The sequence below is a fragment of the Herpailurus yagouaroundi genome, unplaced genomic scaffold (genome assembly GCF_014898765.1).
Source record: "Herpailurus yagouaroundi ecotype Mexico unplaced genomic scaffold, PumYag 162, whole genome shotgun sequence".
NCBI classification, from domain to species: Eukaryota; Metazoa; Chordata; class Mammalia; order Carnivora; family Felidae; genus Herpailurus; species Herpailurus yagouaroundi.
The window spans coordinates 58,444,494-58,457,770 of NW_024412403.1; the positions used below are offsets into that span (position 1 = coordinate 58,444,494).

The following is a 13,277-nucleotide window of genomic DNA, read 5'->3' on the forward strand; positions in this document are numbered from 1 at the left end:
CATACAATGGAATACTATTCAGCCATTAAAGTGACTGATAAGTACTGCAACAGGAATAAATCTTAAAAAGACTATGCCATGTGAAGGAAGCCACACAGAAAATACCACATACTGTATTATTTCATTTATACGAAGTGTCCAGAATAGCTAATCCATAGAGACAAAAGTAGACTAGTTAACTGCCAGGAATTAGAGGGGGAAGGAGTGGGTAATAACTAAAGATACAGGGTTTCTTTTAGTGCAATACAAGTATTCTGCAAGCAAATATTGTATGGTGACACAATTCTGTGAATATACTAAAATTCCTTGAGCTGCACACTTTAAAAGGATGAATTTTATGATCTGAAAATTATATATCAATTAAAGTGTTAAAAAAAAATCCAAGTATCTCAGATATCAGAACCAAAATGATAACATTCGAAGGAAGAGGCTTACAGCTTAGGAGATGGGGGCATGACCCGTCTGGTTGAATGTCTATCTTTCCAAAGCCTAACTATTTAAACCACAGAAATGGTACAGAATGATAAGACACAAAACTATAAATGCAGGTTGAGGGCACTCAACAGGCTTGACATTATTATCTATGTGGTATAGAGCCCATGAAAAAGTTCTAGTGAGCATGTGACCTGACTTCATGAACATTATGAGGATAAATCATTAATAAAATAGACTGTCAAGCATACTACAACATGCTGGAAAGCAATATAAAGAAATGAAAATACATGTCCCTGGCTTTAAAATTCTTCAATAACAACAATGAGAAAAAGTGCAACTATAGTAAAAATTAAAAAAGAAAAAGGTTTCTTTTCAATAATAACTGACCTCATAGAGAGGAGAGGTCAGTAGAAATTGGAATGAACAACCTTTTAAAAACCACACAGAACACATGGAATTCAAACTAGGCCTTAAAAAGTGAATGGAATTTAGATAAACTGAGGAGAGGAATTAGCAGAGGTCAAGGAATTAGGAGGTCAAGTGCCGATCCCAAACTACAACAAATTTGGATATAGTCTTGCACAAAGTCAATTTCTTACCTCCAACCTTACCCCATTGAAAATGAGAAGGTCGCCAGAGTAATATTACTAAAACATCATTACTTGACTTTGGCATTTGGTAATCGTTGTCTCCATCATAAAGTTCACTTATAATCTGTAATCATATGTAATATGATTTCATATTAATCTGTAATATCTCATATTAGTCTGTTCATAATCTGTAATCACTTATGATCTGTAATCATACCCAGCTCTTTAAAGACAGCCATCTTTTCAACTTCTAATTTTCATCTTTTAACTCCCCCCAACAAACCTTGCTCCCAGCCCATACCCCAGCCAACCCTCTTTCCAGGAACACTCAAATAAAATACTCATCAAACTCCAAATATGATTTTCTTTCATATGCCTGTCACTGCCTTTATGTTCATTTTTACCCATCTAAAATACTCTGCCCATCAATGTGCTGCTTATTCTCTAATGCCAAGTTCAGTTAATACCTTAAGTCTTCCTGAGCCTCCCTCTATTTGCTCTTGCTCAGATAAGTAACAGGCCTCTCAAATCATTTCCTGCAAACTGCTTTGCTGTTTCTTCTTCACCTTCCTTCACTTTATCTCCAATACTTACTGTTGGAGTATCCAGCAGCTCAGATCTTTGACCTCTTCTCCCTTAGTAATATAAATAGCATGTTGGAAGATAACAAGAATATAATTTGTTGCCTCAACTGCCTTCAGGTCCTTACTAAATGATGCACTATTTTAAAACTGCAATTCTAATGTGCAGCCTCAACACTCCATATTCAAACATCCTATTTATTTTTTCTCCATAACACGTATTGCTTTCTAACATACTATATGTTTGACCTATTTATGGTTCATTATCTGTCTTGCCCATGAGAAAGTAATTTCATTTGGCAATTATACCTCAATAAAGCAAATAAAGAAAGGAAAGAAAGGAAGGAAGGAGAGGAGAGGAGAGGAGAGGAGAGGAGAGGAGAGGAGAGGCGAGGCAAGGAAAGGCAAGGAAAGGAAAGGAAAAGGGAGAGAGGGAGGAGGGGGAGGAAGAAGGAAAGAAGGAAGGAAGGAAGGAAGGAAGGAAGGAAGGAAGGAAGGAAGGAAAAGAGAGAAAAAAAACAGAGAAAGGCAGGCAAGAAGGAAGGATAGAAAGAAGAAGGAAAGGAAGGAAGGGAGAGAGGAAAGGAGGAAGTTTCCAAAAGGGTAGGGGTTTTGCCTGTTTTGTTGACTATTGTATCCCTAGCATTAAAATATTGCCTGGCACATAGAAAATACTCAATGATTTTATGTTACAAAGCACATATGTTATAAAAGTCGATTTCCTAATGTGAGTTGAACTCACTCTCTTGGGATACAATAGGAAAGTATACATCATTTTCATCAACATTTCACTTTAATGCGTCCTCATATTCCTAACTTCCATGTTTTCCCAGGAGAGAAACAAAATGTTATTCTGTATTTCAGTTGATAACTTTTATATTTTCAATGTGGGTAACTTGCAAATAAAGGAAATTTAACTTAATACCTTCATTTTCTCATTATGTAATTGACTTTACACCAATAATGCAAAGAATAATTTGATATAAGGTTAATAAATTTATAATTTATGTAAATTGTATTTATACACTGCCACTAAGTTGATCACAGAAAATCCTACAGAACTAAGAAACCAAAGGAACAATAGCCAGATAGATATCTGACAGAGTTAATGGTGAGTTAGATTCAGCCCCATAAATAACAACTAAGGACAAGATAGTTGGCTAATGGAACCAAAGCATTACCTTTACTACTACTGAAAGCTTGAGTGAAGGTACAGGGCAACAACGGACTTCCTAACTGTGAACTGCAGGCTGGGGCAGACTAACCCCACACAGTTACCAGCAGCACTGGATAACCAGCCAGACTTCAATATTCAAGAGCCTCCCAGTGAAAGACACTCTACCTGGCAAAGCCTGGAGGAGAAAGCCCCCCTCCGCACACCCTCGGGAGCCAGCACTCTCAAGATGAAAATGGAGCAGAACAGGGCATGTCCGGTTCCTCCCCTCCCTCAAATCCACCAATAAAATGAATTCCTTCCTTCTTTCTGGGGGAGGAGCCAATGAGGAGGGCGGGTACAGAATAACGGAAGTATTAAGAAGAAACGCTTCCTCTGAGAAATTAGAGGACCAGGATGTAAGGATTCCTCCCCACAAGAGCCCTAAGCCTTACTTCTGGTAATATCAGCGCTGCCTTTACCGAGAGTATCTGGCGGATGATGGGGCCTGTGGCCCGATCTTTCCGATCACAGTAGCAGGCACTACGGAAGCCTCCAGTTTCCACTCTAGGCAACATTTCAGGATGAAGGGAGAAAGGTTGCTCTCATTTTCTCTCACCCCTCCTTTGGTATACCAGGAGGGGTAGGTACATACATTTTGGACTCTTTAGGCACCAAGGTAAAATCAACTGACCCTTCTCAGTGGAAATAAGGTAACTCCCAATATCCAAAAAGCAACTGTTAATTTTCATATTTATTGCAGTAATGTACAAAGAGTTTAAAGTCTTGAAATGGAAAAGACTCCCTGTTTGCAACCTATCCTACTACCAAAAACAGTCACTTACAACATTGACGCTCTTTTTCTAATATGTTATGTATTGATTTATCACTTTAGACATTAGTTCTTAACTTCCTCATATGTGGAGACACTGGCAGTCTTACCCTGCTTTTTCTTTCCCCATCCCACAAAATAAAAAAATATCAAAAACTTTTTATTAAGTCAGTATTTAGTATCTCCATTAATGTTTTTGGCAGACCACGTGCTATTACCTTTTTTAACCAAATTTCATTTGCCTACAGTGTGTATACACCTTAGAAACAAAATCAAATTTCATTTTCCCCTAGAGTTAACAATTTCTTTTTTTTAAACACTTTTAAGTTTTCTTTATTACCCATTGCTAATTTTTCCCACCGCTTCCAACAGCTGTTATTTCACTTGTCCACATGCTTGCGCCTCTTTTTTTCAAGATACCTATCAGGTCTCTGCTTTTCCTGAAGTCACTCTAACCCGTCCTAACTTGTTGCTCTCCAAGCTCGCTGTACACCTCTGATCCTGGCACTTGCATTGGCCATCATCTGGGGAACCGCCTTCAACTCTCTCTAGTGTTAGATCTGCTCTTTCCAGATTCCATGGCTTCCTCTTTTGCTAGAATTAACTCCTCATTTTAGAGTAACTACCTAAAACTTAGAGAATGGGAAGGAAACGTTTTTAGACCTCACTTGCTTGAAAGTGACACCGTATTGTTCTCTCAACTTCTTTATAATTTGTTTATGGACAAACCGTGAGGGTTGAAAATCATTTTCATCACAGTTTTCAAGATATTCCTCCTTCAGATGGCTGTTGAAAATCCGATGTTATTCTTAGTCCCAATAATTTGTAAGTTACCTGTTTGTTTTCTTTTGTGGAGACTTTTAGAATTTTCTCATGATCTTGGTGATCTGAATTTCATGAGGCAATACTTTGGTCTGAGTGTATCTTACTTGCTATTATCTTATTTTTCTTTTAGCTAATTATCCAGGTCTCTTGAAAGTCACTTTCAATCTGGAGATTCATAGCCTTCATTCATGGACATGGTCTTGTATTATTTTGGTATGAATTTTTCTTCCCATTTTCTTTTACTTTTGTATACTTTCGTTTGGGATCATTTATTATTTAAACATTAAAACTACTGTGTACCAAAAACCATACAACCTAGGAATAAACCTAACAAAAGAGGTGAAAAATCTGGACACTGAAAACTATAGAAAGCTTATGAAAGAAATTGAAGAAGACACACACACACAAAAGGAAAAATATTCCATGCTCATGGATTAGAAGAACAAATATTATTAAAATGTTGATACTATGCAAAGCAATCTACACATTCAATGCAATCTCTATCAAAATAACACTAGCATTCTTCACAGACCTAGAACAATCAATCCTAAAATTTGTATGGAACCAGAAAAGACCCCAAATAGCCAAAGCAATCTTGAAAAAGAAAACAAAAGATGGAGGCATCACAATCCCAGACTTAAGATGTATTACAAAGCTGTAATCATCACAACAGTGTGGTATTGGCACAAAACCAGACACTCAGATCAATGGAACAGAATAGAGAACCCAGAAATGGACCCACAAATACATGTGGCCAACTAATCTTTGACAAAGCAGGAAAGAATATCCAATGGAATAAAGACAGTCTCTTCAGCAAGTGGTGCTGGGAAAACTGGACAGCAACATGCAGAAAAATGAACCTGGACCACTTTCTTACACCATACAAAAATAAACTCAAATGGATGAAAAACCTAAATGTAAGACAGGAAGCCATCAAAATCCCAGAGGAGAAAGCAGACAAAAACCTATTTGACCTCAGCCACAGCAACTTCTTACTCCATATGTCTCCAGAGGCAAGGGAAACAAAAGCAAAAATGAACTATTGGGACTTCATCAAAATAAAAGCTTCTGCACACCAAAGTAAACAATCAGCAAACCAAAGGAATGGGAGAAGATATTTGCAAATGACATATCAGATAAAGGGTTATTATCCAAAATCTATGAAGAACTTATCAAACTCAACACCCAAAAAACAAATAATCCACTGAAGAAATGGGCAAAAGACATGAACAGACACTTCTCCAAAGAAGACATCCAGATGGCTAAAAGACACATGAAAAAATGCTCAACATCAGTCATCATCAGGCAAACACAAATTAAAACCACAATGAGATACTATCTCACACCAGTCAGAATGGCTAACGTTAACAACTCAAGCAACAACAGATGTTGGCGAGGATGCAGAGAAAGAGGATCTCTTTTGCACTGCTGGTGGGAATGCAAACTGGTGCAGCCACTCTGGAAAACAATATGGAGGTTCCTCAAAAAATTAAAAATAGAACTACCCTATGACCCAGCAATTGCACTACTAGGTACTTATCCAAGGGATACAGGTGTACTGTTTCAAAGGGGCACATGGACCCCAATATTTACAGTAGTGCTATCAACAAGAGCCAAAGTATGGAAAGAGCCCAAATGTCCATCAATGGATGAATGGATAAAGAAGTGGTATATATATATACAATGGAGTATTGCTTGGCAATCAAAAAGAATGAAATCTTGCCCTTTGCAACTATGTGGATGGAACTAGAGGGTATTATGCTAAGCAAAATTAGTTAGAGAAAGACAGATATCACATGACTTCACTCATATGAGGACTTTCAGACACAAAAAAGATGAACACAGGGAAGGGAAGCAAAAATAATATAAAAACAAGGAGGGGGACAAAACATAGGAGAGTTAAATGCAGAGCACCAACTGAGAGTTGCTGGAGGAGTTGTGGGTGAGGGGATGAGCTAAATGGGTCAGGGATAATAAGGAAGACATTTGTTGGGATGTATAGAGTACCTTATGTAGAGTACCTTATGTATAGTACCTTTCATTTCCTCTGGAGGTGGCATCAGGGTGGGCATATGCTGCATGGGGTAAGGGAGGTACCTAGATGACTGTCTAATCCTAATTTGTATCTTAACCCAATTCATTAGTTTTTAGTCTCCATTGCTCCTCATCACTCAGGCTATATAACAAAATACCATAGACTGAGTGGCTTATTAACAGCAGAAATGTATTGCTCACAGTTCCGGAGGCTGGGCACCAGCATGGGTTCTGGAGGCCGAGTACCAGCATGGTTGGATTCTGGTAACAGTCCTCTTCCAGATTGCAGGATGCAGGTTGCAGACTTCTCATTGTATCCTCACATGGTGGAAGAGACAAAGGAGTTTTCTAGGGCCTTTTTCATAAGGGCACTAATCCCATTCATTACAGTTTCACCCTCATGATTTGATCACCTCCCAGAGGCCCTGCCTCCTAATACCATGACCTTGGGGGTTAGGATTTCAACAGATGAATTTGGGGAGTGGGGACACAGACATTCAGACCATATTCCCCTCCTCTGATTAATTGTTACCTCTAATGCCTGAGCCTTTCCACTGTTTGACAAATGAATAGGTTTGCACTTTGTTACCTCCCTTTGCTTGCTTTTAAGATTCATCCTCCCCTACACTATTAAATGTTTCTTCCATGCACTTGTTATATTTCCCCAATTTTTATCTTTCTAGTCCACTGCTGTCTTCTCTCCCATTCTCATTATCTTGTATTGTATAAATCAGTACCTTTTTTATTCCTTCCTGTAATTTTGCTGGAAATTTGGGAGAAAGTGGAGAGATGAACACATTTGTTCAATCAGCCATGTTTACCTGACAGGTTTCAGTGAATTTTAAAGTGCATCTACAATGCTAGTCATAGGGGAGTATATCAAGCAGTAAAAGATTTGGTGTCTGCCCTAAAAATTGTAAGAATTCAATTGCATTTTGAGGTAATAGTTCAGCAATAGCCACAAGGCAGTAAAAATTAATGGTATAGACAAGAAGTAATGTGGTCATTTAGATGAAGGATTAAGTGATATGTGACCTTGATCTTGATCAACAGAATACCCTTCTCCTGAGTATTTAAGAAGAAGAGAGATTGTGTCACAGGCTAAGGGAACTTAAGAGCTACATGTCTTAAAGATTATACCAAGTTGTGATGGAATAAGAAGTCCAAATTCCAGTACATGTTTTACACTGATGGTGAAAGTCTATTTGCTCTGTTGATCTACTCCTAAAGTTCCTTCTCCTACTCATCAGCATACATAACTCCTGAAATGCTCTAATTGATTTACTGTAATAACTGGTTTACATTTTTCATGCAGACAGCATCTGAAATTATAATAATCTTAGCTAGTCCCTGCCTAGTATTCTTATCTGAAATGTTCTGTTAACACTTGCTCATTCCGCTCTACAGTGTCTTATATTTTCCTTAATCTTCTGTATACAAAATAATATAATAGGTGTATTTCTGATGGCTTTCTCCCCATTCTCCCAAAGTCCCAATAAAAATCACATAAACCTATTGAATTGGTACGTATGGATACATGTGTTTCCCTAAACCAGGAAAGATATGCTTGTAGCTGTATTTGAGGAGGAAAAAAAAAAAAAAAAGCCAGGAGATGCTATAGTTTGATTTTACAAAATAAAAGCATGAACAATCCTTGTAATAGTTTCAATTTTTGAAGTTTTAGGACTTCACAAAAACTTCCAGAATTTCAATAACAGCTTTCTAATATTTTATAGTCCTGCCAAGTTAAACAGCATCAGTTGTGAGATTTATCTGCAAGAGCACATGACTAATGACCTTTAAGGCAACTCGCCTCGTATGTCAACTAGAAAAAAACATGAGCTATAACTATTGAGATTAGTTGCTTTTCTTATTTTGCCCACTTATGTAACTCAATATGTGGCATAATAGATGTAACATAAGTGCATGGAGGTGTTTTTAAGGACAGTTTTTCTCCAAAAAATGTCATTTTTGAAACTAATTATTAAGAAATTTCCAGTTTTTGGCATTTTAATCTAAAATATGTCAGTGTTTCTCAAAGTAATTGGGTCGAATTTTTCTACAAATGTGTATATTGGCTTATGTTAATCTTGGCTGAACAAACTGTTACCGTGAGATTGCACTTAAAACAACTGGTGGGATTTGTGAAAAATACATTTCAACCACTAATAATTTGCCTTAATATTACACATTTCTTCAAGCAACTCCAACGAATTTATAAGACATTATTTTTGTTCTAAATGTCTTATGATATTTTACAAATGCCAGACATTCCTTTTATTACAGAGAATTTTTACTCTTCCCATAAGGAATGATTATACAGGAATATATAAGGAATAAAATGTTACAGATAAGAAAACAGAAATATATATGGAGGTTTTATTCGCCATTCAGAAGGCTTTGTTCTAAAACAGCTAGCAACAATACTGGCATTAAGTTCTGTGTTTATGATCCATGGTTATCACCAAAAGTAGGCTAGTGTCGAGGTTAACCACAGTCTACAGCATGAAAACAGAAAGAGTCTGGTATCCAGGTCGTTTACTTTCAGACTTTAGTCACACGGGCCTGAGGTTAAATACTGGTCTGCTACCTCTAAGCAGTTCTACCGGAGGCAAATTCCTTCACTTCTTCATTTGTTGACAGGAGTAAAGGCACCAGATCATGGCAAGTAACAAATGGAGTCTATTATTAACTTCTACAACCGAAGTAGCAGTCAGTGGGTCAGGACTTGCTAGTCCCTGGTCAAAAAGCCAGGAACCTGCCTGTCTTTAAGGGGTACATTTAGGTGAAGAGACATTTTGACAGACTTCTTCAGGAGAAACCTAGCCTGTATTTTGGAATTGTGTCTGGTAGGTTACCTTGTTTTCTTTTATTCTGTATATTTAAAAATGGCGTCTTTGGCCCTCCCCCTCCAGGGCGCCTCCCGGGGTCGCTCATTCTGCCCCAGGCCTGCCAGACACCTGGGTTCTCCTTCAGCTGTTCGCCAACGGGGCCAGCATGTTGGGTCCTGCCGCGGAGACCATCTAGTCCTCCATCTAGGTCTGCCCGATCACGCGGCCGGATGGTGTCAGTGTGGCTGGCAGTGTCCACAGTGGAACCATCCTGAAGGTGAGGGAGGAGGCAGAGGCCATCGTCAACACCCGGGACTGTAACAGCCGCGTGGCCGCCCTGGCCCAGATGGAGCGCACTGACTTCCTGTCGCCCTTGTGCATCCACGAGGTGGTGCACTTCTGCGCAGGTATCACCTCCACCCCCAAGCATTCCATGAAAGTCCAGGTCAACGTGATGTCTGAAAACATCCGTACAGGTACTAAAAAGCTGACCAACAAGGCCCCCCTGTGGTACATGCCCCTGTCACTGAAGAACGTGGACAAGGTCCTGGAGGTCCTGGAGGTGCCTCCAGTCATGTATCCCCGACTGGAGGAGGAGTAGGAGGGCCGGAAGCGTTACAAGACCCAGAAGCTGGAGCGCACGCAGACCAAGTAGAGGAGGGGAGATGTCGTCCAGCCTGTCCTGAACCCAGAGCCGGACATGGTCAGCTACAGCCAGTCCAGCTTGATCCACCCGGTGGGGCCTTCTGACTGCACCCTGAATGGCTTTATGCATGGAGATGTCACCATGAAGCTCGTGGACGAGATGGCCAGGATTGTGGCCACACATCACTGCAAGACCAACATAGTCACTGCGTCTGTGGACGCCATTAACTTACACCACAAGCTCAGAAAAGAGTGCATCATTACCATCTCTGGGCACATGACATTCGCGAGCAACAGGTCCGTGAAAATCGAGGTGTTGGTGGACGCCAACCCCGTGGTGGACAACTCGCAGAAGCACTACCGGGCTGCCAGTGCCTTCTTCACCTACATGTGCCTGAGCCAGGAGAACAAGTCACTGCTGGTACCCCAGCTCGTGCCCGAGACCAGGGACGAGAAGAAGCGTTTTGAGCAAGGCAAAGGGCAGTACCTGCAGATGAAGGCAAAACGACAGGGCCCGGCAGAGCCCCAGCCCTAGGCGCCCGGTCCCAAGTCGGGTCTTCGATGGCCCCAGTGTCTAGTCACTTCAAATTTACCCCCTTGGCCAAAAACCCAATCCACATTGTGAGCTGGTGTTGTGTGAAGCGTTCGTCTTGCAGTGTTAACCTGTGCTCTCTCCTGAAAACCTGCACACCAAAGCTTCATTTATACCACTCCAGTGTCGTCCCTCCCGCCGGAGAGACTCCCGAGGGAATGCTTGCGTGCATGCTGCACGATGTGTACAGAATCCAGCGTCACTAATAAACCTGCTGTTTGGCTGGGGGGAACAAATGGCTGTTTGCATTGTTATTAAAAATACGGAGCTAATAATAAATCATAACAAACCTTCAAACTTGTTTTACTTCAAGTAACAAGTTTTCTGCCTTTCTGAGGATGCGCATCATGTAAAAAATGTTAAGCATTTTGGACATGATATACCTCTATGATAGCATTTTTAAGCCATATTATGTACGTTCATGCCTTCTTAAATAGAGCACATGAAATATAATTTAAAATCTTTTTGGAGGTTGCATTTGGCTCCCACTCTTACACCCACTGCAGTACATTTAACTCCACAGAGACAGCAATGGGGCAAGTGAGAGCCAGACCAGCACCAGGTGACTCTGTGCCTCCCTAAGGAAAATAATTTAACATGGGCAAAGGAGATCCTAAGAAGCCAACAGGAAAAATGTCATCATATGCATTCTTTGTGCAAACTTGCCTAGAGGAGCACAAGAAGAAGCACCCAGATGCTCCAGTCGGCTTCTGAGAATTTTTTGAGAAGTGCTCAGAGAGGTGCAAGACCATGTCTGCTAAAGAGAAAGGAAAATTTGAAGACATGGCAAAGGCGGACGAGGCCCATTATGAAAGAGAAATGAAAACTTATATCCCCCCTAAAGGGGAAACAAAAAAGAAGTTTAATGATCCCATTGCCCCCAAGAGGTTTCCTTCAGCCTTTTTCTTGTTTTGTTCTGAGTATTGCCCCCAAATCAAAGGAGAACACTCTGGCCTATCCATTGGTGATGTTGCAAAGAAACTGGGAGAGATGTGGAATAACTCTGCCGCAGATGATGAGCAGCCTTAAGAAAAGAAGGCTAAGGATATTGCTGCATACTGAGCTAAAGAAAAGCCTGATGCGGCTACAAAGGGAGTCGTCAAGCCAAAAAAAGCAAAAAAAAATAAGGAAAAGGAGGAGGACCAGGAAGACGAAGACTATGATGGTGAATAAGTTGGTTCTAGAGCAGTTTTTTTCTCTTGTCTATAAAGCATTTAACCCCCCTGTGCACAGCTCCTTTTAAAGAAAAAAAAAATTAAAATGTAAGGCTATGTAAGATTTGTTTTTAAGTTGTACCGTGTCTTTTTTTTTTTTTTTGTATAGCTAACACACTGTAGAATGTGTCTTTAGATAGCCCTGTCCTGGTAGTATTGTCAAAAGTCACTAACCTTGCCTGGTACAGTATGCAGGTTGTAAATTGGCATGGAAATTTAAAACAGGCTCTTGTTAGTGCACAGCACAAATTAGTTATATATGGGGATGGTAGTTTTTTCATCTTCAGTTGTCTCTGATGCAGCTTATGTGAAATAATTATTGTTCTGTTAACTGAATACTACTCTGTAATGGCAAAAAAAAAAGTTGCAGCTGTTTTGTTGACATTCTGAATGCTTCTAAGTAAATACAATTTTTAATTAAAAATAAAATAAAATATTTTTAATGATCTATGGTCCTCTCTGAGTAATGTATCATGCTCTATTCATTCTTTCAATAAGCATTTATTGAGTACCTCGATGAGAGGAAAACTCCTTTTCTTGATGAACTTACACTATGATATGAGAGATAGACAAGAGAATTAAAACTTATAAAGCACCTTTATAATAACTATGCTATAGTTATAGATAGCCACAAGGTATTGTAAGAGCTCAGAAATGGAGCACCTAATTCAAAGCCAGCATGTGTGCTTTGGGAGAGGGGATGGGAGAAGTTTCCCCAAAACAGGTGATTTGTAAAGATAAAGAGAAGTTAGCCAGCTAGAGAAAAGGGAAGAGCATGGAGAATTTTAAGAACTCAAAGAAGTTGTTTTGTCACTACACTGGGTTAAGGTGGCAGAACTGTAAGACATTTAATGATGGAGAGGTAGACATAAACCAGATAATAAGAATTTTGAATGCCAAGATTAAGAGTTTGACATTTATTATGAAGGTTATTTGGAGCCATTGGAGATTTTAAGTTTAAGTGGCTATGTAATTAGCAGAGAAAATAGACATGAGGACAAGAAATATTGGGGCACCTGGGTGGCTCAGTCAGTTAGGCACCTGACTTTGGCTCAGGTCATGATCTCATGGTTCGAGAGTTCAAGCCCCACATCAGGATGTCTGCTGTCAATGCAGGGCCTGCTTCATATCCTTTATCATCTTGCTCTCTTCCCCTCCCTTGCTTATTCTCTCTCTCTCTCTCTCTCTCTCTCTCTCTCTCTCTCTCTCTCTTTATCTTTATCTCTATCTTTATCTATCAAAAATAAACATTAAAAAAAGAAATATTACCACAGGTATAGATGGACATGTCATAGTTTAAAAACAAATCAATTTGTTAAAAAAAACACAACAGTCATTAATGCGTATGCACCTATTAACATAGGTTCAAAATACACAAAGCAAAAACTGAATGAAATAGAAATAGACAGAGTAGAGAATGAGATCCTTAAAATTTCTCCTTAAGTCTTTGATAGAACAAATAGTTGGAAAGAAAATAAGCATGTGCAAGATTTAAACAGTAGTTACCAACTTAAATTAATTGATTTTATAAAACACTGCATCCAA

At 39.4% G+C, this 13,277-nt stretch overlaps 2 pseudogenes; both read left to right on the forward strand.

Moving 5' to 3' along the window:
- The first annotated feature begins 8,913 nt into the window (after positions 1 to 8,913).
- On the forward strand, positions 8,914 to 10,896 carry LOC121036207 (cytosolic acyl coenzyme A thioester hydrolase-like; annotated as a pseudogene).
- Positions 10,897 to 11,089: 193 nt separating this feature from the next.
- Positions 11,090 to 11,808, forward strand: LOC121036208 (high mobility group protein B1-like; annotated as a pseudogene).
- Positions 11,809 to 13,277: the final 1,469 nt, after the last annotated feature.